The sequence below is a fragment of the Sciurus vulgaris genome, assembly GCF_902686455.1.
Source record: "Sciurus vulgaris genome assembly, chromosome: 11".
Lineage (NCBI taxonomy): Eukaryota > Metazoa > Chordata > Mammalia > Rodentia > Sciuridae > Sciurus > Sciurus vulgaris.
In genome coordinates, this window is record NC_136472.1 from 42,126,911 (window position 1) to 42,151,445 (window position 24,535).

Genomic DNA, 24,535 nt, shown 5'->3' on the forward strand with positions numbered 1-24,535 from the left:
AGAAGTTGCCAAGGCAGAGGGTGAAGGACATTTCATGGGCTGCATAGTGCAGTTTTGTTGAAACATAAAATGAGAAGAAGAGTACTAAGAAAGAGGTGGGAAATCTATCACTTTAAGGAGTTTACCCTGAAAGCAACTAAGAGCCATAGAATGGTTTAGATAGCAAGTGACAAAGGCATGTAGGTGATTTAGATAAATCAGTGTGGCAAGAGTTTCTGGATTTATCATTTGTTCCCTTACCCAGGACCCTGGAGGAAAGGAATGGGACATGGAAAATATTCCCTCACGAACCAGAGCAAAGCCATAGGGTCATTACCTTTCACTACTTCATTTAAATTGCTATTCAACAGTCTTCCTTCCTCTCACCACTGGAACAGGAGTCATGTCTACTTCCTCATTGCATTTCCAACATCTGTCTTAGTACCTGGAACATATGGTTATTATGCTAAGAGAGTGAATAAGTAAATAGTGATGAAATAAAGGAGATAAATTCCATATGTATTTTGGAACTAAATAGAATTTGGTGAGTTTTATAAAGGAACTTTATTTATTGAGCACTTATGTCTTAAATAGGACTGAGTGCTTTGCATGCATCACCTTAATTCATCTTCACAACAATCTTTTGTGTAATCATCAATTACAGATGGGGAAAAATAAGCTTAAAAAGACTAAGTACTAGGTTGAACCATATGAAACAGTCATCTAATAATTTGCACAATTTACAGTTAATGAGTTCAGATGCTACAACTTGAAAATTCATATGTTGAGTCCTATTCCCTAATGTGGTGATATTAGGAAGTGAGAGGTCTTTGGAAGGAGGTTAGGTCATGAAGATAGAACCTTCATGAATGGGATTAATGCTCTTATAAGAAACTGAAGAGTCCAACATGTGAGGACACAGCAAGAAGATGCCATCTGTGAACCAGGAAGTGTGTGCTGCCCAAACACCCGAATCTGCCAGAAACTTGATCTTGGATTTTCTTTCTTCAGGTCTATGAGAAAAAAATTTCCAGTGTTCATAAATCACCAGTTTATGTTGTTTTATTATAGCTGACTGAACAAACTAAGAGTGATGCTGAAATAATTAAATAACCAGACATAAAAAACTAAACCATGACTTTTATCATAATGTGCTAGTTATATTAGCAAGAGAGTATTTCAGAAAGGTAGTCATAGGTCCAGGATGAGCAGGTATTTTAGTCAGCTTTGAATCACTATGACTGACCAAAAGACCTGACAAGAAAATAGAGGAGGAAAAATTTATTTTTGCTCAAGGTTTCAGAGGTTCAGTCCATAGTCAGCAGACTCCACTGCTGTGGGCCTGAGGTGAGGCAGAACATCATGGCAGAAGGGCATGACGGAGGAAAGCAGTTAGGGACATGGAAACTAGGAAACAGAGAGAGAGGAGCTCTCTCATCAGGGATAAAATTTAAATCCCAGAAGCATACCCCAAGTGACCTACCTCCTCCAGGCACACCTTGCCTGCCTATAATTATTACCTCATTAATCCATATCAGTGAATTAATCACTAATTAGGTTGCATCTTTCATAATATAACCATTTCACCTCTGAACATCCTTGCCTAGTCTCACGTGAGCTTTTGGGGCCACCTCATATCTAAACCATAATAGCAGGCAAGGAAACAGAAGAGGTGATGGGGAGAAAGTGAAGGAAACAAGTGTGTAGAGGTTATTAAGATCTTGCCCATAGAAAAAGTTGCCCATATGAGTAAAATAGCAGGGAAGGGAGTATGTCTTATTATTTTTTAATAGTTGCTGTATTAAGGAACAATTTCATATGATTTACCCTTTAAGTATTATTTTGTTTTGTTTTTAAATTTTTGGTGCTGGAGATTAAATTCATGGTCTCATACATGCTAAGCATGTGTTCTACTACTGAGCTATACACCAGCCTCTCTTTAGGCTTTTTATCTTTGTAACATCATTCTTGTCTGTGTTAATATGTCTTCTCGTTTATTCATTTAACAAATATAGTTAAGTGCCAGCACAGAGCTAAATGTTTGGGTCACCCAGTGAATAAACAAAACACAGCTTCTGCCCTCCTAAAATTTATAGTTTAGAAGGAAAGGGAGGCAATTAAATGATTTTGTTTTTAATTATATTCTTGTAAGCTAGAACATTGCTTATTAAGTGCTTAATAAATATTTGTTGAATGTTTTATAGTGTGTGTGTGTGTGTGTGTGTGTGTAAATGTCAAAACAATTATTAAATCTGCTGATTCTCATTTTCTTTCTCTTTTTCCATGGATTAACTGTAGTTTTCTAAATTAAAAAAAAAAAAATCTCTGGCAATGTGGCATTGTTTGGTCTTACTTCTGTCCTCTTCTGCATCATTTATGAGAGTCTAAGGAGACAGGAAAAATATTATTCACCCAGAATTTGCATGGGATAGGAGAACACAGATCTGCTTTGGGTAAGCAAGGTTTACTTTCAGTGAAGAGAACCAGCCTTCCTGTGCATGCTCAGGAAGAAGACATTTGAGAGCACAGGCTTTTGGAAAAGTCAGAGAATAAAGGGTCTTGTTGAGAAGTATGAAGATGATGGTTGGCACAAACCAGATGCCGACAGCAATACACACTTCAGTGAGATTCTCTTACCCCTGTGGCATCACAGAACTTTAGAAAGCCTACAAAAACAAGACATATTATTGGAAGTTTTGTGTATGCTAATGAAGCCTTTAGATCCAAGATAGCATGGAGCAAACAGACCTGAACAAATTCAGGAGTGGAGGCAGAAAAAGGAGAAAGCATGGTGTAGAGCTCATGGGGGTAGTTCTGGGAGCTTGGTGGCTGAGTCAAAGCTACTCATCCCCTACAACCACGTGAAAACTATGGATAAATAAGTAACAAAATTGTTTATCATAAGGAAGATGTCACTAGTATCAATTAAAGGAAAATTAAAGCCAGAACAACAAAAGGAACAATTAGTACTGTGACCTGGGGGTGTTTTAGACCAGATATAGCCACTAGGAACTAGGGTCTGAATTTTTAAAGCCCTCCTGGGTCCAGAAGACAAGGCTTTGACTTGTGTGAGGAAGTTGGAACTGATATTCCTGCACCAAGGCAGGATCTTAGAGTTGCTGTCTCTCAGTGACAGGGGCACTAGAAAACCGAAAAAGAAATAATCTTCTCTGTGAAACCAAAGCTCCAAGCCTTTTCCATAGTCAAATGTGAGGTCTCATTTGACATTCTCCCTAGAATTTGAACATGGACACTAATCTTTCACATCAATGAAATCCTAGGGTGTTTAGCATAAGCAAACCTTTCTGGGGCTACCCTTGCAGCAGCCCACCCAATAGGGGACTCTCAAGTGGAGCTTGTGATTAATATTTGTAAATCATAAAAGAAAATAATTGATCATGACAGAGCACAATTAGACATGGTGAACAGGAATATTAGAATTTCTAGAGCTTGCGAACCTATAACAATCTCAAAAGTACTATAGAGTTACTATGCTTAGCACAATTACAGTGAAAAAGGTAAGAATAAAAACCACAGAGAGATATGATATTATGATATAAGGACATGTGAATTTGAAAACTAATTAAAAATGCCAAGAAATGAAATCATTGAAATAAAAACCTCTCTGGGTAGGTCAAAGAGTGAGTAGGTCATAGCTAAAATAAGGGTTGTTGAAGTGGAAAGCAGAGTTGGAAAACTGAAAGTCAACAAAGATATAAAGAAATGGAAAAATAGAGCAAAAAGTTTGAAATAGAGTTGGACTGAATGGGTTGAACGTATATCTACTATTTGAACATTCTAGAGGATGAGAGAAGAGCAAGTAGAAGAGAGGCAGTATTTAAAGAATTTTCCAGAATTAAATATGTATTGATTTTAAGCAGCATGGAGTCCTGTTTTCCTTTTTCAGTCTGACAATCCTTATTTTTCTGAATTCTTTTTTGTAATTAATATCATTTTAATATATTTGAGTATATACTGACCACTATAATATCTGTTTTTTTTTGGTCCCATTTGTTCTTTGTTGCTTTTCTCCTCCTTTGATGGATGAATCAAATAGTTTAATTAAATTTTCATACATAATATATTTAATATATTAAATATTCTTCAACATGAGAATTATGCATTCTATTAGTGGTTAGAACTGTGCTGTTTATTACAGTAACCACTGGGTATATGTACCTTCTTAAATTTAAATTTAAATATTAAGAAAGTCTGGTCCTAAGCCAACATAATGAAGATTTGGGTCTATTTTTTCTTCTGTTTGGTGCAGGGCCTCTGGTGTAATTCCTAGGTCCTTGATCCATTTTGAGTTGAGTTTTGGACAGCATGAGATATAGGGGCTCAATTTCATTTTGCTGCATATGAATTTCCAGTTTTCCCAGCACCATTTGTTGAAGAGACTGTCTTTCCTCCATTGTATGTTTTGGAACCTTTGTCTAGTATGAGGTAACTATATTTATGTGGGGTTGTCTCTGTGTCTTCCATTCTATACCATTGATCTACCTGCCTTATTTTGGTGCCAATACCATGCTGTTTTTGTTACTATTGCTCTGTAGTATGGTTTAAGGTCTGGTATTGTCATACCTCCTACTTCACTCTTCCTGCTAAGGATTGCTTTGGCTATTCTGGTTCCCTTATTTTTCCAAATGAATTTGAATAGCTTTCTCTATTTCTATGAGGTACAGCATTGAAATTTTAATTGGAATTGTATTGAATCTGTATAGCACTTTTGGTAGTATGGCCATTTTATCAGTATTAATTCTGCCTATCCAAGAACATGGGAGATCTTTCCATCTTCTAAGGTTTTAATTTCTTTCTTTAATGTTCTGTAGTTCTCATTGTAGAGGTCTTTCACCTCTTTTGTTAGATTAATTCCCAAGTATTTTATTTTATATTTTTGAGGCTATTGTGAATGTAGTAGTTTTCTTAATTTCTCTTCTCTTTCAGAGGGTTCATCACTTATGAAATTTATGATTTATGATTGTTGATTTTATATTCTGCTACTTTGTTGAATTCATTTATTAGTTCTAGAAGTGGTGGAATTTTTAAGCTTTTTTTCAGTAAAGGAAACAATAACGTGAAGAGAGAGCCTACAGAGTAGGGGAAAATATTTACCACAAGCACTTCAGATAGAGCACTAATCTCCAGAATTTATAAAGAACTCAAAAACTTTACACCAAATATACAAATAACTCAATCAATAAATGGGCTAAGGAACTGAACAGACACTTCACAGATGAAGAAACACAACTGATCAACAAATGTATGAAAAAAATGTTAAACATCTCTAATAATTAGAGAAATGCAAATCAAAACTATTCTAAGATTTCATCTCACGCCAGTCAAAAAAGGCAATTATTAAGAATACAAGCATTTATAAAATGTTGGTGAGGATGTGGGGAAAAAGGTACACTCATGCATTGCTGGGGGTATTACAAATTGGTGCAGCCACTCCAGAAACCACCATTTGACCCAGCTATCCCACTCCTCAGTTTATACCTAAAGAACTTAAAATTAGCACACTATAGTGATGCAGCCCATCAATGTTTATAGCAGCTCAGTTCACAATAGCTGGATTGTGGGACCAACCTAGATGCCCTTCAATAGGTAAATGGATTAAAAAAAAAAAAAAACAAAACTGTGGTATATATACACAATGGAATATTACTCAGTCATAAAGAAGAATAAAAGTATGGCATTTGCAGGTAAATGGATTGAGCTTGAGAATGTCATGCTAAGCAAGATAAGCCAATCCCAAAAAACCAAAGGCCAATGTTTTCTCTGCTAGGTGGATGCTGATACATAATGGGTGGGGGAGAACAGGACGGTAAGGGAAGAATGGAGGAACTTTGGATTGTGTAGAGAGAAATAGGACAGGGGAGGGGGCAGAGGGTAGGAAAGATGGTAGAATAAGACAAACGTCATTACTCTATGCATATATGATTACATGAATCTTGTGACTACATCCTGTACAACCAGAGAAATGAAAAGTTGTACTCCATTTGTGTCCAGTGAATCAAAATGCATTCTTGATGTCTTGTAAAACTAAATAGAACAAACAATAAAAAAATTTGTTAGTTAACTGAAATAAAATAATAGAAATTCAGTTCCTGTATCAAGTAGCTAGATGTCAATAGCTATGTGTAGTTACAATTGAAGACAGAACATTGCCGTTGTTGCAAACAGTTCTATTAGACAACACTGATTTTAGATATGTTGAATGTTTATATTGTCTAGATTTTATTTTTATCTTATTTCTTGATTTGTCTTTATAGGAGACAAAAGATTTCTTACCAATCACAAGGTTCATGGTTCAGGAACCACTGATCATAAATCAATTAACAATAGAAAACAAAAATTTATTTAATATAAGTTTTACAAGACACAGGAGCCTTCAGAAGTGAAGATCCAGTGAAACAGAGAGACCTGTGTATTCTTGTGATTCAGCTTGATGAAGAATGGACAGTCTTACATAAGTAGAACTGGACGAAAGGGGATATACTTGACTGATAATGAACTTGAGGAGAGGGGACCCATTTGTACAGATTTTTTTCAGTCTTCTGAGAGCTATATTAACGTATCATCTATCAATCACTTCTCAAATGTATGTTAGATGTCGCCTGTAATTATTAACAATTCTGTAGCATATGCATTACTGCTCTGACTTCACTGATAAGAATGGCACGGCTCAGAGTGGATAAGTAACTTCCCTCTGCAGAATGCAGATCTCACTGACTAAAGTATCCAATCATCTCCCACCTATTGAGAATGTAGAAAAAGCTTAGGAGGGCCATGTTCTTCACATCCCCAGAAGCTAGCTGCAGTCACTTGCTGTTATCATTCAGTCCAGTTTGATATCCCAAAGAAATAAATGTAGAAATAGTGACAGCATGGCATGCTTATTGTACTGAGAAGCTCTAAAATCATTTTAACGAGCTAAACCCACTAATATCAGTAATAGTCTAGTGACCACCAGTATGCTTTCTGCTTCAGGCAAAATTCAGCTGGCTAAGCAAGGACAGGAAATCACAGATGAGGATTCTTCATTTAAATAAATTAGCAATGCCATGACATTCATTATGGATAATAGCTTTATTATTATTTTTTTTTTAAACTCAGAGTCCTATGTCGAACCAAGTAGAAAATGTTAGGTGGAATCTTTTCTTTTACTTTCTGACTTGGAAGAAAGTTCCATGAGCCCAGCAATGAAAAGTAACAGGACCTAAAAATTTCTCTTCTTCCTTAGCTACTTGCTTAATTATAGATTCTAAACTACCATTACTTGTTGTTGTTGTTTTAATATACTCTTCCTTAGATCTTATGAAGAGTCCAGGCCTTAGAAATTGAGTCTCCTCCAGTGGTGGAGATGAACAATGTCTTTCCTTTCTTCATTACGAGTGTGGACTAGGCAGAAACACAATGAAGTTAATATTTCAACAGTGCTAGAGTACATTTTAAATAAGCTTAAGTTTAAAATACACAATGCATTTCCTATGGCAACAGAACTTGGTCAAGATTTCTGGAAATTAAGCTCAAAGCCCAGTATGACTCTATGAATCAGCAATCTTATTTCGGGGGATGTATCACACAGAAAATTTTCTACACATGCATCTGTAAGCATATACATCACTGCTGGAATTCAAAGGCAACCTAGATGGTCATCACTAGGGAATGTTTTAGTCAGTTTTTTGTCACAGTGACCAAAATACTGACATGAACAAGTTAGAGTAGGAAAAGTTTATATTGGTTCATGGTTTCAGTGGTTCAGTCCATGGTTGACTGATTTTATAACTCTGGACCCAGGATGGGGCAGATCATTGTGTGTGTGTGTGTGTGTGTGTGGGAGAGAGAGAGAGAGAGAGAGAGAGAGAGAGAGAGAGAGAGAGAGAGAGAGAGAGAGAATGAGCTCTGCTCATGTACGAAATATATAAACCCCAAAGTCACATCTATGTGAGGATGTAATCTACGTCCTCCAGCCACACCTTACTTGCCTATAGTTACCACCCAGTTAATCCATATCAGTAGATTAATCCACTGATTAGATTATGACTTTCATAACCTAAAATTCTGCCCGTCTCCCAAAACTCATGTCCATCTCACAATGCAAAATATGTTTAGTCTATTTTCAAGAGTCACCCTAGTCTTAACAATTCCAGCATTGCCCAAAAGTCCAAGTTCGAAATTTCATGGCATAGAATAAAAGTTTCCATTCCACAAGGGAGAAATAAAGGCATAGAAAGAAGGGAAGTGACCAAAGCGAGATAAAAACACAGATGTGAAAATAAGTCCCATAGCTACACATCCAATTTCTGGATTGTGATATTCTCTCCAAAGAGCTCCTCTTTTCGCTCCTCCCTTATGGCCTTGCTGATTGTAACTCACATGGCCTCTCTCTTGGCTTGTCTCTGCTCAATTCCTGCAGCTTTCTTCTTCAAATGGTCCATGTTACTGTCATCTTTTAATTTCTGGGGGCTGCACTGCAACTTTGCTTCCCTTCTCACATCTTCCTGCATCACCCTCTTGGGCGCAGTCTGCAGGAATTCCAGCCATGCTACACCTTGTCTGGCCTCCCAGGCCCTCCGTTGATATCTTGGTGGAAGCCTCCAGGACCCCCTAACTCCAGCATTCTGCAATCCTACATAACCAGCACCATATAGTTGTGGCTGGTGCCAAGGTCTGCCACCATCCAGAGCAAGTAGCCAAGCCTCCTGAGACCATGGCAGCCCCTGAGTGTCTGGGTGGCTAAGCACGATGATACAACTTCTTCGTCCCTGTGCAGATAGGGTGTCCCCATGACTTCTTGAGCCTGAGATGCACATTGTCTTGCTAATTCCTGAGATGCCCTCAAGTTATCTTTCCTATTGTCTCTGTGTAAAGTATTTAGCATTTCTTTAGTTGCTATAATTTCTTTAACAACTGCGTCTTCCTTAGCCCCAGTTTTACTTGCACTTTTCTGGCTAACCTGCAAGTTTTTCATATCTTTCTCTCCTTTCTGCTACTGATTATCACAGTAAACTTGGCTAAAAGCTGCCAGCAATACTTATGCCACCCCTGAGTAGCATGCTGCCTTGAAATTTCCTCTACCAGCTTCTTTAATCCATCATCTTTAAATTCAATCTCATAAAAAATCTCAGGACATGGCAAAATGTAGACAACTTCTCTGCCAGAATATAACATGAATGGCTTCTAGTCAAATTTCCAATAGAGTCTTCTCCTTTGAAACCTAATGAACCCTGTCTTTGTCCACAGTCCTATCAACATTCTGATCTTTTGAGCTCCCACCAGAACCACCCATTAAATTATGTTTACAATATTATAAAGCTTTTTCAGTTGGCATCTGCAAATGTTTTAAAATCTCCCCCACCAACCAGCAACAAAGATTTCTCAACCACATGGTCAGGACTAACCGTGTTAGTCATGGCAAGAACCCCACTCTGGGTACCAATTTCTGTTTTAGTCAGCTTTTTGTGGTGGTGAACAAAATATGGGACAAGAACAAGTTAAAGAAGCAAACAGTTTATTTTGGCTATTGGTTTTAGAGATTTAAGTCCATGGTCTGCTGACTCCATAGCTCTGGACCCAAGTAAGGCAGAACATTATTATGGGAGGGTGTGGCACAAGAAAGCAGTTCAGAACATGCCAACCAGGGGACAGAGAGAGGCAGAGACACTCTGCTCACCAGGGACAAAATATAAACCCCAAAGGCATATCCCCAGTGACATACCTCCTCCAGCCACACCCTATCCGACTCTAGTTACTACCCAGTTAATCCACATGGGTGGAATAATCCACTGATTAGGTTATGACTCTCCTACACTAATCATTTCACCTCTGAACATTCTTGCATTGTCTTGCACATATCTGTACCATAACAATGGGTAAGTAAAATATGGGGGACCAAAGTACAGAAATTAATGCTGAAGAGAATATAGCATCAAAAACAACAAAGTAAACCTAAATATGGCTACATGATCTGAAATCCTGTGATAAATTTAAAAAGTACAAAAATAAAAAATACGAACACAAAACAATGGACCATTTTATGAGATGTATGAGCATAATCAATACATAAATTAAACTTTTCAAGTTGCTCTCTCCTCTGGTGAGTATTGGGAAATGGCAGTGTCCGTCTAGGGTAAAAAATAAGTAATACAGTAAGAGAGAGAACCCACAAAGGCCAAGGATGACCATCTTCCATGAATTAAGTAGTGCGAAAAACTAATTCCTTTTGTACTTGGGGGAATAAACTAATTGAAATCTCAAAAGTGGTAATTCAAATTCTTAGAGGAAGGAGTTGCATTTTAAAATCTTGTTCCACATTGGTAATTCTGTGGCTCCATACTTAGACAAGAGCTATATTACTTTCCTGTTTTTTTTTTTTTTTTTTTTTTTTTTTGCGGTACTGGAGATCGAACCCAGGGCCTTGTGCTTGTAAGGCAAGCACTTTACCAACTGAGCTGTCTCCCAGCCCTACTTTCCTGGTTTTAATCACATTTAACTTGATTGGTAAGTCTTGAATCCAGTGAAACCATAATTCAATTTTTTTTTTTTAATGTATTGAAAAAGTAGCCCAAATCTTCAACATGTTGGCTTAGGACTTGACTTGCCTAACAAGACTTCTAAAGCACAAGAAGTAAAATGAAGAATCAATGTATAAACAATTAGAACAAATAAAATATTAATTTAAAAAAGGAAAGTAGTAGCCATTACATGTTTATTATAATAATTAAATGAACAACAACAACAACAACAAAAACAAAAAAGAATAAATGGGATGGATTCAAACTAAAAACCTTCTCAGCAAAGGAAACAATGTGAAGAGAGAGCCTACAGAATGGGAAAAAAATCTTTACATGCACCTCAGTTAGAGCACTAATCTCCAGGATATATAAAGAACTCAAAAAAAAAAAAAAAAACCAACAAAAAGCAAATAACCTAATCAATAAATGGGCTAAGGAACTGAACAGACACTTTACAGAAGAAGAAATACAACTGATCAACAAACATATGAAAAAAATGTTCATCATCTTTAGTAATTAGAGAAATGCAAATCAAAACTACTCTAAGATTTTAGCTCACTCTAGTCAAAAATGGCAATTTTCAAGAATACAAGCAATAATAAGTGTTGATGAGGATGTAGGGAAAAAGATACACTCATGCATTGCTGGTGGGATTGCAAATTGGTGCAACTGCTCTGGAAAGCTGTATGGAGATTCCTTAGAAAACTTGGAATGGAACCACCATTTGACCCAGCTATCCCACTCCTTGGTTTATACCCAAAGGTCTTAAAATCAGCATACTACAGTGATGCAACCACATCAATGTTTATAGCAGCTCAATTCACAATAGCCAGATTGTGGAATCAACCTAGATGCCCTTCAGCAGATGAATGGATAAAGAAAATGTGGTATATATGCACAATAGAATATTACTCAGCCTTAAAGAAGAATGACATTATGGCATTTGCAGGTAAATGGGTGGAGCTTGAAAATATCATGCTAAGTAAATAAGCCAATCCCAAAAAAACCAAAGGCCATTTCATATTTTTGGCCCCTTTGTCTAGTATGAGAAAATTGTATTTGTTTGGGTTTGTGTCCATGTCCTCTATTCTGTACCATTGATCTACCTTTCTATTTTGGTACCAATACCATGCCGTTTTTGTTACTATTGCTTTGTAATAGAGTTGAAGATCTGGTATTGCAATACCCCCTATTTCACTCTTCCTGCTAAGGATTGCTTTAGCTATTCTGGGTTTCTTATTCTTCCAGATGAATTTCATAATTGCTTGCTCTATTTCTGTAAGGTACATCATTGGGATTTTAATTGGAATTACATTGAACCTGTATAGCACTTTAGGTAGTATGGCCATTTTGACAATATTAATTCTTCCTATCCAAGAATATGGGAGATCTTTCCATCTTCTAAGGTTTTCTTTAATTTCTTTCTTTAGTGTACTGTAGTTCTCATTGTAGAGGTCTTTTACCTCTTTTGTGAGATTGATTCCCAAGTATTTTATTTTTTTCGAGGCTACTGTGAATGGGGTAGTTTTCCTGATTATTCTTTCCAAAGATTCATCACTTATGTATAAAAATGCATTAGATTTATGTGCATTGATCTTATATCCCGCTACTTTACTGAATTCACCTATGAGTTCTAAAAGTTTTCTGGTGGAATTTCCTGGTTCCTCTAAGTATATAATCATATCATCAACAAATAGGGATAGTTTGAGTTCTTCTTTTCCTATTCGTATCCCTTTAATTTCTTTGGTCTGTCTAATTGCTCTGGCTGGGAGAATTGGAAATCCATATGCAACAGAATGAAACTAAACCCATTTCTCTCACCATGCACGAAACTAAACTCATAATGGATTAAGGACCTTGGAATCAGACCAGAGACCCTGCAAATTATAGAAGAAAAAGTAGGTCCAGATCTTCAACATGTCGGTTTAGGACCAGACTTCCTCAACAGGACTCCCATAGCACAAGAAATAAAAGCAAGAATCAATAACTGGGATAGATTCAAACTAAAAAGCTTTCTCTCAGCAAAGGAAACTATCAGCAATGTGAAGAAAGAGCATACAGAGTGGGAGAAAATCTTTGCCAATCATACTTCAGATAGAGCACTAATCTCCAGAATCTATAAAGAACTCAAAAAACTCTACACCAAGAAGGCAAATAATCCAGTGGACAAATGGGCTAAGGAAAGCCCATCTTCTTCACAGAAGAAGATGTACAAGCAATCAACAATCATGGAAAAATGTTCAGCATCTCTAGTAATAAGAGATGCAAATCAAAACCACCCTAAGATTCCATCTCACCCCAATTAGAATGGCGATTATCAAGAATACAAGCAACAATAGGTGTTGGCGAGGATGTGGGGAGAAAGGTACACTCATACATTGATGGTGGGGCTGCAAATTAATGCAGCCACTCTGGAAAGCAGTGTGGAGATTCCTTAGAAAACTTGGAATGGAACCATCATTTGACCCAGTTATCCCACTCCTTGGCCTATACCCAAAGGACTTAAAATCAGGATACTACAGAGATACAGCCACATCAATGTTCATAGCTGCTCAATTCACAATAGCCAGATTGTGGAATTGATGAATGGATAAAGAAACTGTGGTATATATATACAATGGAATATTACTCAGCCATAAAGAATGATAAAATTATGGCATTTGCAGGCAAATGGATGAAATTGGAGAATATCATGCTGAGATAAGCCAATCTCAAAAAACCAAAGGTTGAATGATATCGCTAATAAGTGGATGAGGACACATATTGGGGGGAGGGAGGGGTTAGTGTTAGGGTTAGAGTTAGGGTTAGGGAAGGGGGCAAGAATGGAGGAAGGAAGGACTGTATAGAGGGAAAAGAGGGGTGGGAGGGGTGGGGGGAAGGGAAAAAATAACAGAATGAATCAAACAACATTACCCTATGTAAATTTATGATTACACAAATGGTATGCCTTTACGCCATGTACAAACAGAGAAACAACATGTGTCCCATTTGTTTACAATAAAAAAAAAAAGAAAAACAAAGGCCAAATGTTTTCTGTGATAAGCGGATGCCCATACATAGTGGGGGTGGCTAGGGAAGAATGAAGGAACTTTGGATTGGGCACACGGGAATGAGGGGAGGGGAGAGGTTTGGGGACGGGAAGGTCAGTGCAATGAGACTGACATTATTACTCTATATACATGTATGATTACACTAACAGTGTAACTCTGAACCATGTACTACCGGATGAATGAAAAGTTGTGCTCCATTTGTGTACAATGTGTCTAAATGCATTCTGTCATGTATAACTAGAACAAATTAAAAATTAAAAAGTAGTTTTTTAAAGTAACTTTATTGAGATATGATTTACATTTAATTTCACCCATTTTTAAGATCAATGAATTTGGGCAAATTTATTCATCCTCTCCAACTTTCATCCCTAGAAATTCCCTAGAGGTCTTTTCTGGATGATCTCCCCATCCCACTTTGCATCTTGGATGATTACTAATATGATCTCTGTCACTAAGCATTAGTTTTGCATATCTTAGCATTTTGTGTGATTGGGATCATTCAGTTTGCTGTGTGTGGCTTCCCTTACTGAGTATAATCCTTTTGAGATGCATACATGTCATGGTATATATGAATACTTCATTCCCTTTTACTGTTCAGGAGTATGCTATTGTATGGAAATGCCACAATTTGTTAAACCATTCACCCGTCAATTTAAATTTTTTCTATCTTTTGGTTACTATACGTAGAACTTTAAAAATATTCACGTACCAAATAAATTTATATGCTTATAAATTTATTTTTGTGGTTTGATTTTAGGAGGCTATTTATTTTTGTTTACAAATATTCAATTGTTCCGGCATTATTTGGTGGGAAGACTGTCCTTTCCCCAAAGCATTATTTTGCCATCTTCATTTTAAACAGTTGTTTTAATGATATGCCCATGTAATGTGGGTCTATTTATTTTCCATTTTTTTCATTGTTCTACATGTGGAATACTGTCCTTATATAGTGTAGCTTTAGAATAATTCTTATTATTAAATATTGTAAGTCTTCCAAAATTGTTCATTATTTTTAAACTTGTTTCCCTATTCTAGTTCCTTTACATTTCCAAATAACCTTTGGGATCAACTTGTCAATTTCTCTAAAAAATCTTGCTGGAGCTATGATAATGTGTTAAATTTATAGATCTCTGAGAATCTATATCTTAGATATATTAAGTATCATAACCCAAAACATGGTATATTTCTTTATTTATACACATCATCGTTGATTTCTGTCAACATCATTTTATGGTTTTCAGTGCACAGGTCTTACACATATTTTTGTTACCTAAGTAATTTATATTTACTTGATGTTATGGTTTAGATGTGGTGTCCCCCAAAAGCTCACTGTGTGAGACAAAGCAAGAAAGTTTGGAGGAGAAATGATTTGGCTATAGCCTTAACCTAATCAGTGAATTAGTACCCAATGGGATTAACTGAGTGGTAACTGGAGGCAGGTGGGGTGTGGCTGGAGGAAGTGGTTCATTGGGGGCGTGGCTATGGGGTATAGGTTTTGTCTCTGGAGAGGGGAGAGTCTCTGCTTTCTGGGCATCATGAGAGTTGCTTTCCTCGCCACACTCTTCTGCCATGATGTCCTGCCTCATCTCCAGCCCTGAGGAACAGAGCCAGCCTTCTATGGAGTAAGACCTCTGAAACTATGAGCCCTCAAACTTTTCTTCCCTAAAATTGTTCTGGTCAGATCCTTTAGTCACAGTAGTGAAAAAGCTGACCAAAACACTTGATACTTTCAAAAGTATTGTTGGTTTTATTGTTTCTTTTTTCAATTGTTTTATTGTTAACATATAGAAATAGAATTGTTTTTGTATATAGGCTTTGCATCCTGAACTCTTGCTAAATTTACTTATTCATTCTAGTTATTTTTGTCTTCTATATTCTGTAGACTGTATTTATGTAGTAATGTCAGTCCTTCACCAAGGACAATTTATTTCTTTGTGATCTTCTTTCTTATCAATTGTACTGGCTAGGACACTTACTATGATGTATATATAAGTTAAATTAGTTTCTTCCTGATCTTAGGAGTAGCATATTTAATTATTCTGAATTAAGAATTAGGTACCAGTAGGTTTTGTTGTTGTTGTTTTTGTTTTTTTGTTTTTTGTTTTTTTTGTAAATGTCCTTTATCAGGTTGTTTCTTTTTATTTTTTATTTTTCTGAGGATTTTTAGGGGAATGAATTTAAACTTTTGTCGAATTCTCTTTATGTATCTTTTTACATGTCTCTATGTATCTATGATCATATACCTGTTTGCTTTTATTAGATAATATAGTAAGTTATATTGATTGATTTAATAATGTTAAACCAACTTTACATTCATGCAAAGTTGGGAGTTATTATTTAGTTGTGATGTGTTACTTTTCCATATTTATATATTCAATTTTTAAATATTTTGTGAATAATTTTGCACCTATATTTTTAAGGATTATTAATCTGTAGTTTTCTTGTAATGTTTTTGGCACAATTTGGTGTAAGGATTATATTGGCCTGAAATGATTTGAAGTGTTCTCTACTGTTACCTAAGAGAATTTGTGTAAGATTGATGTTATATCTTTCTTCTGTGTTTGATGCAATTCTTTATCTGGATGAAGCCAGAAAATGAGACTATCGTGTTTGTCCTTTTTTAGCAAAGTTTTAAATTATGACTTAAATTTCTTTAATAGATATTTATCTATTCACATTTCTTTTTCTTTATGTATTGGGAATTTGTATCACTTTAAGAATATATTCATTTTATTTAAGTTGGAAAATGCTTATGACATTTAAAAAAGCTGCTTATTTATTATGGAAGAAAAACTAAAACATGCATTGCAGTAATTAAGTTGGAAGGTCATTAGGGGAAGCTAAAGAACACATGGTAATGTGTGACCTTTCTAGGGTTTCTGTTGAATGCTTCAGCTAATTGATCACAATTAAACATTCCCAGTAGATACACAGCTTATAACAACCTAACATTCGTTCTTTTCATTGTGGTTATTCTTTGACCAGTCGCATGGCCTCTGGGAATCTGCCAGATCTGATGTGTATTTCTGGTACATTTTTTCTACTTCTCTCTGATACTCAACCTCACAACTTCTAGCTGCTCAACTTCCAAAACTCTGATCTCTTTCTTCCCAGTTCTTTAACTAGTCTCTACTTGGCTCATACCTCTGGGCAGAAATTAAGAGTGAACATAAGGATCACAGTCCTACACTGCCTGCTGTCTGGTGTCTAAAACCAATTCCTTCACATTTTTTTTTTCAGCTTTCTAATTGTTTATTTTTACTTTTATTTATTTATTTTGATCTTTTTAAAAAACATATTTATTTATTTATTTTAGATATACATGACAGTATCCATTACTCCCTCCGGGCAGGAAGAGGGTGGCTCTTCTTTCCCAAAAGTCTATTGAAATCTTTCCCCAGGTCAGAATTAGACTTTCACATTTATTCCTGAGCCAATCACCAGCAAAGACTATGGGATTACCATTTTCGATGCAGTCTAATTAGAATCTACATATGGAGTTGAGGATGACAAAGTTTCTTCAGGCCTCATTTTAAAGAATGCGTATCAAAGGGATATGTGGGAACTTTTTGGGGTGTGTGTGTGTTTTACATCTCAATAGTGGTGCTGGATGTAAGACTATGCCTTTAAAACTCATCAAAATGTAAACTTGAAATTGATGAGTTTTATTGTAGTTATATTAGGCCTTAATAAAACAATTGAATATAAAGAAGGATTATTATCTGATTTTGTTACAATATACAGAAAATTGTATTTTAAAAATTATAACATTTTGCAAAAACACTAATATTAGCTGTCAAAAGAACCTGAGCTTCTACCTGCAGTCTTACAATGAGTATTTTATAAGGTAACATCTTAGTGATAGAATTACCAACAGCCAAATATACTGTGGGGAAGAGTAGCTCTCTGAGCCAGAAGCCTTGAAAACTTTTTCTTGCCTTCTGTTTCTGTCTTTTTCTCCCTAGCCACTATCATTTCTCAGCCAATTTATTTTTCTATTATACTATACTTGTAAAAAAAAGTGTTTTCTCCTGTCTTTAAAGGAATGGACTCTTTTTTGAGTCCATCCTTGTTGGCCACCTTAATAGGCATAACAGTACGGTGTGCTGGCATGTCTTCCTAGGGAAATAGTATTTCTTTTAGCATCTTTGTTTCAACTTGGGCTCATTGGTGAAAGTAGCACATTATAATTTTGCAGTTGCTGTCCTGTGACACTCGGATTGCCTACAGAACCTGTACCCCTCTTCTACTCAACTCTGAATCTGTTCCAGCATCCACTCCCCCTCAGGTAGGTCATGTGACTCAGAGAAAATTGACCCTATCCTCTTTCTATATAGCAATATGTCTTATAAACAATAAATCTTAGTTGAAAGACTTGCAGCTGTTGAACTTCATTTTCACTTTTCATTTGGACTCCATTTTCCCTGGTAGACTCATGGTTATCTTATTCATAGATGCAACTTTGCATAGTGTCTAAGTACCAGATGCAGGGTCTCTGAAAATGTAAGAGATGTGAAAAAAGGAAAACAAAAACTGAAACTGAGAATTGAGCTTTGTGTTTGTCAGCTCTGGTTAGGTTGTGCTGCAGTAACAATTATTTCTCAGGTCTTTCTGGCTTCTTATCAAAAGATTTATTACTAGCTTATATTACATTTCTAGTGTAGGTTGACAATTATGAGTTGGGAGGTCTGGGATCTAAAGAGTCACTGAGGAAACCAGACTGATAGACCCTCTGCCATCTTTTAGTTGTACCATCTAAAAAATCGCTTTCCTGATTGCCAAGGCAGGGGCAGAGAAAGCCCGAAGAGTTGAGCATAGGCTTTTCTTTGCCTCTCCACATACCTGCCATTAAACAGGACTAATCACATGACTGCTCAAGTGTAGGGTATGAGATATGCCACTTTCTTTTTGCCCATAAAGAAGGAGGGCCAACTATTGGTGAATATCAATATTATGTTTTCAGAAAATTCTAAAATATGAAAGTAAAGCTGGAAATTCAAATTAATAAAAAATCAAAATAAAAAATCTAAATAAACATTTAGTTAAATATTATTTCATCATTAAATTGGGTATTGAAAAATATTTCATTGCATTTAAAAAGTTTGTTTCTTGCTGGGCATGGTGGTGCAGGCCTGTAATCTCAGCTGTGTGGAAGACTGAGGCAGGAGGATTATAAGTTTGAGGTCAGCCTCAGCAACTTAGTGAGATCCTGTCTCAACACAAAAATAAAAGGGGTGGGGATGTAGCTCTGAGGTAGAGCACCCCTGGTTTTAATGCCCATACCATACACAAAAGAAGTATTTTTTTTTTAAATTTCAAAGTCTTCAATAAGCCTAAGTGCTAGAAAATCATAAAAATTCATGAATTTTGTTTTACTCATATCCAATTATCTGAAACATAAAATTGTAAGACTCCTTTCCAAATTTTTGTAGGTACATTTAAAAACATTGCTATGATGTGTGCGATGGCCTTCAAAGTTAAAAATGCCAACAAAGTCTTTTAATGGCCCTTGCTAGAGACTAAATTCCACAAGGGCATGGTCTTTCTCACTTGTCATTTTTATCCCTGGGCTTCCAGTACAATCTCTGACATAGTGAAGAAGATTGTCAGTACTTGCTGAACTACTGAACAAAAGAATAAAATAATTGAGGGAAGTATGATCCTCACGAAGAAAGGCACAAGTGAAAAAGTTCAGTGAATTTCCATAAATGTTATCAAAGTCCCAGTAGGAAAATCTGGTACATGCATAAAGTGAATAATTTGAGGAGAATTTGATGAAAATGCAGGCAGGCTCAAGGGGGAAGAGTAGGAAACAATTTCTGGAAAGAAGGTCACCTGTAGGAAAGGTGACTTAGAGTCAAAGTTCTCAGCTGGCCTGCAGAGTTTTTCTGAGCCAGACAGAGAAAGTGAGGTGGACAAGTCTATGCCTGGCAGAGGGAATAATGCTTCACAAGGTAAGGAGGTGGGCAAATGTCTAATGTGTGAAGTGGTGGTGAGAAGTGCAGGGCAGGAAGGTTCTGGAGTGGAGTGGAGTTGATGAAAATGGAGCAGCAGGTAGGAGCTGCACTGTGAAGGGTCTTTGGAAATGGTATATTCTCCTAGAGGCATGGTCTGCTGACTGATTAGGAAAGAAAACCCTCCAAAATATTTCTGGATAATGTGAACTTCTCCCTAGTGAAACAAATAGAAACACAGGGACTGGTGCCTGTAAGATTTTACAGGTTAGCTTTTGCCTATGCCTTCAAAATATGTCTCAAAAGTATGCTCCCTGCCCAGCCCCATTCAGTTTCAAAAATCCCTTTCACATGAATTGAGAATATATCTGAATATTGTCTCACTTTGATTTTTTGGTGGCAGGAGAATATCTGGGTTGAGGGTAGGAAGAAGGTAGAGGATGAAAGGGAAGGAATGTGAGATGGATTTTGAGTTTCTGGACCTAACATCCCAGAGCTAGAGCTATGATTCTTCGCATGCTCCCCACTTTTTGCCAGAGTTACCATGGTACAGGGTGTCTAAGGTTCTGACTCAGCAACTATGGTTCTGACTTGGCTACTATGCTTTATCAGGTGGCCTCTCCAGGAGATGCTGCTGATTGACCATGGCTCCCATTCCAGGCAGACGCAGATGATTTTTGGTTCCATCCATAGGTGTGAGAATAGCAGTAGAAAGTTCACTAGTTTCTTCCATAGGATCCACTCAAACACCAGGAGCTGAACACAGGCATCTTAGATGTGGGTGTTAGGAGGTTAGGTGTGTAGATGAGCTTTCTTGCTTCTTTTAGTCCTTGAAGAGATTGGCTCCTTCATGTTTCTGGCCTTGCATTCTTGGGCTGTCTGCATTAATACTCTGTGCACTCTCTCTTTCTCTGTTTCCCTTTCTAGTTCTCCCACATTCCTTCTTGTCTGTTACATGGCTGATTTCTTGCTCATTTATTCTTCAGATCTTATCATAGTTATCACCTTGAAAGTTTTACTTAGTTCATCTAAACTTCCATAGGCCAGACTGGGTATAACCTTCAGGTAGGCTATATGCCAGGAAAGAGCCTGCCAGCAGGTCAGTCAAATATTTCTTTTCAGTGGGATCAGTCCTTGTAGAAATCCAATCATTCATGAGCTGGTTTTTTTTTTTTTTTTTTTTTTTTTTGTGCCCCATTACCAACACCAAGTTTTAACTCAGTTATGAGGAGAAAAGTTCCAGTGGGGGAATTATAATATCCAACCTGGCTTAGAAGCCCTGTGTCCCAAATGCAACATGGTATCTCACTTTATAGTCTCAGGCACAGCTTCTGGAGTCCTGCAAGGGACATGTTTAATCATAAGATTTACCACTTTTGAGAAGTCTGAAGATATGGGTTTCCATCAGGTATTTATGGTTTGTATGCATAACTTCCAATCCAGAAGCTTCTGTGTGCGAATCAGGGGTTGTCTTCACCAAAAGCACTGTTGCTTGGTAACAGACTTGCTCTTCTACCTTTATCAGGTTTCCAGGGGAACAGTGCTAAAATGTAAACCCAGGGTCAAGGTTGTGGAAAAGGAGAAAGGTTTTTATTATTAACCCATTATCTATAGAATGTTTAGTTGAGAAAAATGTGCTTTGAGAAAAGACTTGAAGGAGGTGGGAGAGTTAACTATGTGACTATTTGAGAAGAGCTCTCCAGACAAAGGGAATGATCAATATAAATATTTAAGGTAGAGTCATGTCTGGCTTCAGAAAGTAACATCAGGGATGTCAAGTCATTTGGAGAAGAGTGAGTAGAAGAGTGGTAGTAATTGGTAAGAGTTAAGTGCTAACGATAGAGGACATTGTAAAGAGTCTGAATATTTCTGTGAGTAGAATTAGGAGGTGTTATGGTATAGATATGAGGTATTCCTGAAAAACTCATATGGGAGAGAATGCAAGAAAGTTCAGAGGTGAAATGACTGGGTTATGAGAGTTTTAACCTAATAAGTGCATTGATACCCTACTAGGAATTAACTGGGTGGTAATTGTAGGCAGGTAGAGTGTGAGTGGAGGAGGTGGATGATTGGTGGCATGCCTTTGAGTTTGTATTTTGTCCCTGATAAATGTGTGCTCTGTTTGCTTCCTGGTGGTTATGTTCTGAGCTGCTTTCCTCTGCCACACCCTTCTACCATCATGTGCTGCCTCACCCTGGGCACAGAGCAATGGAGTTGGTGTTCTATGCACTGACACCTCTGAAACTCTGAGTCCCAAATAAACTTTTCCTCCTCTAAAATTGTTCTCGTCAGGTCTTGTGGTCACAACAGTGAGAAACAAATGACTAAAAACAGGAGATACTGGAGGGACTTAAAAAGAAGAGTGGTGCTATTTACCATATTTTAAAAGGATCATTCTGGCTATTGTTTTGGGAATAAACTATAGGAAACATTGAAAGCATGTGACTGTATAGAGGTTACTGCTGCCAGAATTTGAGAATAGAGTCACTAGACTCATGTGGTAACAGTTGAAGTGAGGGGCACTTTGATCATTCTTGATATGTTAGACAAAGCATGCAGTTTAGCCTTGCAGTCTCCATCAATATGACTTTTTAAGCTTCTTGAAATATCTGTATGAATGAATATAGTACATATACAACTACAGTAGGGTGTTCTGAGAAAATGTTTTGTTTTTGAGAATGAAGCAGGTAAAAATAGTAAATTCATACTGCCAAACAGAAACATGAAGACTACTGAAGGTTTTGTGGTAGTATAAGAGGCCAATGCTGATGTCCCTAAGTGTATGCAAAATTTATTATGTTTCTATGATGAAAATTATACTAAAACCCAGGCATTTACTTTCTCTCTCATTTTTAACTCAGCGTGCTACAATTTAGAGGACCTTATTCTATCCAGCAATATGTTATTATGAGAACTTCTTCCTTAGCCAGTTCCTTTCCTTAGTTTCTAAAAATAAAAACAAAATAAAAATTGTGTTTTTTTTCTGTTTGTAGGATATCACTAAATAAGAAATATAAATTGTAAAAATATTAAGTGAAAACATGGTAAATTTTGTTGTGCATATTTTACCACAATAAAAAATTAGTGAAATGTTTAGTGAAGTCACCTGAGAACTCAGGGTTGCAGGTGGGGTCAGTTCCCTGGGGTGATCTCTTTCTTGGAACAGCGCCTCCATGTGGCTCCCAGACTACCCTTCTCTCATGGTTTATCTTCTACTTGAAAGACTGTTGGCTTTCAGTTGCCTTTGCTGGCTCATCTTCCCCTCCCTGACTTCTAAACGTGGGGATTCCCCAGGCTCAGTCCTTGTACCACTTTTCATCTCTGCCTATGTATATTCTCTAGGTGACTTAATTCACTTCTTTAACTCTAAATACCACCTGTATCATTCTCAAAATTACATTTCCAGGGCTAACCTCTTCTCTGAACTCCATGCTTTCATATTGAAATGTTGATTTGACCTATCCACTTGAATACCTAATAGGCATCTTAATGTTAATTAATCTTAAACCAAGTTCTTGATCTGTACTTTATTGTCACCCTCCCTCTCCCCCTAAAAAGAAAAGTAAACACAAGAAGCTGCTTTGAGTATAGGAGTCATAAGTATACTTTAATAGACTAGCTCTGTGACCTTTTATACATTATTAAAATTTCTGCACCTTGTTTACCTTATAAATGGAGATTAAAAACATTAAAGTATGTAAGTATTAAATGAATTGGTATACAATAAACCATTTGAAAAAAATCCTGATGGCACCTCCTAAGAATCATTTAAGAGTAAACTATTAGTTATTATTATTGTTGTCGCTACCAATATGTTAACAACAAAATAATAACAGCAATTGCCGTTGGCTTAATTTCAAATTTGTTTTGAATCCTGCCACTTTCCACCACTTCCATGGCTACATCCTAAGTCTAAGCCATCATCTCCTACCTGGAAAATGCAAGAACCTCCTCACTGTTCTGCCTATTTCTATTCTTGTCCTGTGGGTGCTTAATTTTATACCAACTTGACTGGGCCCTGGGGTGACCAGATATTTGATTAAACCTTAATCTGAGTGTGTCTGGGAGGGTGTTTTTGTTTGAATTGGTAGTCTGAGTAAAGCAGATTACTCTTCCTCATGTGGATGAGACTCATCCAATAATTTTTAAGTCTGAGAAGAAATAAAGCTTACATAATTAAGAGGGAACTAGCCAGTATGGAGCAACGGCCTGTAGTTCCAGGGACCAGAGAAGCTAAGGCAGGAACAGTACAACAAGTTCAACATCAGCCTCAGCAACTAAGCAAGACTCAGTCTCAAAATAAAAACATTAAGGAGGACTAGGGATATAACTCAGTGGTAAAGTGTCCCTGGATTTGATCCTTATGTCTCTCCCCAATAAAAAGAAGAGGAAGGAAAAAAAGAAAAAAGAGAGAAGGAGCTCTTCATAACTTCCTTGAGTTGGGACATTGGTTTTCTTCTGCCTTTGAACTTGAGCTAGAACATCCACTCCTCTTTAGTCCTAAGACTGATAGCTTTGAAGTTGAAACTCTACCAGCTCTCCCAGTTTTATAGCTTTCTGATTGCAGATGTTGTAGGACTTCTCATCATTCATAATGATTGTCTGAGCCAATTCCTTGTAATAAACCTCCCCCCCAGCCACCTTATTAGTTTTGTTTCTCTAGAGAACCCAGTATACCTGTAAACCTATTCTTTCAAAATAACTAAGGGAATCCTTCAGAAAGTAAATCTGATTATGTCAGTTCCACATTCAAGACCCTCTAGTGACTTCATTTTTGGAGTTAAATTCTGTTATTTTCTTGAAGGGGAGTGAAAGTACCCAGAAACCTCTTAGGACTTGGGAACTCACACAAGAGATTTTATTAAGTGGATAGGCAGAGTGTCTGCCTGCAGGGTTAGTGAGAGAGAGAAGAGAGAGAAAGAGAGAGAGAGAAAGAGAGAAAGAGAGAGAATAGTGGTGGAGCTATTCTTAAGTAGTCAAACTTCACAGGCTAACAACAATGGACCAATGACTGACGAGAATGTTCACAGGC

At 36.9% G+C, this 24,535-nt stretch overlaps 1 long non-coding RNA gene across 1 annotated transcript in view; it reads left to right on the forward strand.

The window, feature by feature from the left end:
* Positions 1 to 24,535, forward strand: part of LOC306639486 — a 171,659-nt gene that overhangs the window by 13,324 nt on the left and 133,800 nt on the right. The window contains exon 2 of the long non-coding RNA XR_013757669.1: positions 17,748 to 17,837. This is a non-coding gene — a long non-coding RNA (uncharacterized lncRNA). The remainder of the gene's footprint in view (positions 1 to 17,747; positions 17,838 to 24,535) is intronic.